This window comes from Staurois parvus, unplaced genomic scaffold (assembly GCF_062004578.1).
Source record: "Staurois parvus isolate SC_StPar_1 unplaced genomic scaffold, SC_StPar_1.0 ptg000663l, whole genome shotgun sequence".
Classification (NCBI taxonomy): Eukaryota; Metazoa; Chordata; class Amphibia; order Anura; family Ranidae; genus Staurois; species Staurois parvus.
This window is the reverse complement of record NW_028318459.1, coordinates 2,501-5,260: the sequence shown is the minus strand read 5'-3', so window position 1 is coordinate 5,260 and position 2,760 is coordinate 2,501.

The window sequence follows — 2,760 nt, the reverse complement described above, 5'->3', positions numbered from 1 at the left end:
GGAGGGGAATGTGCGAGAGGGAGAGATTAAAGATGTGTTGTTAAAAAAAGACAAATGGACTGATGACTGTGGATCATAATAGTCAAGGTTTTCTGCATTAATATTTAGTAGTCAGTGCTTTTTATTAGCACTGATCACTGTATTGGTGTCACTGGGGATGTCAGTGACACTAAGTCAGCTCCCCCCGTGTCAGAATGTCCAGCGCAGTCCCGCTATAAATCGCTGATCACCGATATTACTAAAAAACCTAGTTAATAAATAACAAACAAACAAACAAACAAACAATAAATAACAAACCTAGGTTGGGTGAGTATGTGACTTTGTCTCATGATGAAGGATTCTGTCCCCAATGCCCAATTGTCTGAATACTGTCATGTGAGGAGGGGGATATCCTAAACCCAGTGTAGGTTCTGACTACTCTGGACAAAGTGCCAGAGTCTCTTTAAATCTTAGGTTGGCTCCTTTCCCTTACAGGGTCCAGTGAGGCCTCCCTTGCATGCATGCTCCAGTCTGGGATCTGTGTTTGTTAGCTCAAACACAAAACCCTGAAGCCTTAGGAAGGCAAGCCACTCCCCTGCTTCCTCCTTCTCAAAGCCAAAAGATGGATAGATGCTGTCCCGAGACTTTTAGTACATAGAGCATGTGCTCTCCAACAGGAAGTACAGAGAACATGTGCTTGAGGATCAGGAGCTGGCACCAGAAAAGTTTCAGACGTAAGAATTCACGTAAAAACACTGAAGGCTTCATACTGCTTTAAAGTATAACTAAAGACAAAACTTGTTTTATTTACCGTAGGTTTGGATGTAGTGGGGAGGGATTAGACCGCTTGTCAGTTTTTTTATTGCTGCCTGTACCCTTGTTAGGGAGATTTACTCTGTTTGTCATTATCATTGAAAGTGAAAATAAAAAAAAAATTCCTAAATTTTGGGATGTCCCCAAAAAAGTAATAGAAGGGAATCTTCCAATGGGGACACTAGTTCTGGTTTCTTAGGGGAATTCCTTGGGGACCCCCAACTTTCAGGGATTTCCTCTCACTTCCTGTTTGACTAGAACAGGAAGTGAAGTAAAATCTGTGCAATGGGATACAGATGGGTCACAGATGGCAAAAAAAAAAAAAAATCTGATGGGTTAAAAATCCTCTATTGCTGTATCCAAAATGGGGGGGGGGGGGGGGAAAGCTTTGCCTGTGGTTCTATTTTAAATCCTACATTAAGGGACCTGACCTATAAACAGCATACTTTATTATGTATGTGTATGTGTGTATGTATGTATGTATGTATGTATGTATGTATGTATGTATGTATGTATATATATATATATATATATATATATATATATATATATATATATATATATATATATATATATATATATATATATATATATGTGTGTGTGTGTGTGTGTATATATATATATATATATATATGTGTGTGTATATATACAGTCAGGTCCATAAAATTGTGTCGATGTCCCAATATTTAACATTTTTGGCTCTATACACCACCACAATGGATTTGAAATGAAACAAACAAGGTGTGCTTTAACTGCAGATTGTCAGCTTTAATTTGAGGGTATTTACATCCAAATCAGGTGAACGGTGTAGGAATTACAACAGTTTGCATATGTGCCTCCCACTTGTTAAGGGACCAAAAGTAATGGGACAGAATAATCATAAATCAAACTTTCACTTTTTAATACTTGGTTGCAAATCCTTTGCAGTCAATTACAGCCTGAAGTCTGGAACGCATAGAAATCACCAGACGCTGGGTTTCATCCCTGGTGATGCTCTGCCAGGCCTCTACTGCAACTGTCTTCAGTTCCTGCTTGTTCTTGGGGCATTTTCCCTTCAGTTTTGTCTTCAGCAAGTGAAATGCATGCTCAATCGGATTCAGGTCAGGTGATTGACTTGGCCATCGCATAACATTCCACTTCTTTCCCTTAAAAAAACTCTTTGGTTGCTTTTGCAGTATGTTTTGGGTCATTGTCCATCTGCACTGTGAAGCAGCGTCCAATGAGTTCTGAAGCATTTGGCTGAATATGAGCAGATAATATTGCCTGAAACTCTTCAGAATTCATCCTGCTGCTTTTGTCAGCAGTCACATCATCAATAAATACAAGAGAACCAGTTCCATTGGGAGCCATAAATGCCCACGCCATGACACTACCACCACCATGCTTCACTGATGAGGTGGTATGCTTAGGATCATGAGCAGTTCCTTTCCTTCTCCATACTCTTCTTTTCCCATCACTCTGGTACAAGTTGATCTTGGTCTCATCTGTCCATAGGATGTTGTTCCAGAACTGTGAAGGCATTTTTAGATGTCGTTTGGCAAACTCTAATCTGGCCTTCCTGTTTTTGAGGCTCACCAATGGTTTACATCTTGTGGTGAACCCTCTGTATTCACTCTGGTGAAGTCTTCTCTTGATTGTTGACTTTGACACACATACACCTACCTCCTGGAGAGTGTTCTTGATCTGGCCAACTGTTGTGAAGGGTGTTTTCTTCACCAGGGAAAGAATGCTTCGGTCATCCACCACAGTTGTTTTCCGTGGTCTTCCGGGTCTTTTGGTGTTGCTGAGCTCACCAGTGCGTTCCTTCTTTTTAAGAATTTTCCAAACAGTTGTTTTTGCCATGCCTAATGTTTTTGCTATCTTTCTGATGGGTTTGTTTTTGTTTTTTCAGCCTAATGATGGCTTGCTTCACTGATAGAGACAGCTCTTTGGATCTCATCTTGAGAGTTGACAGCAATAGATTCCAAA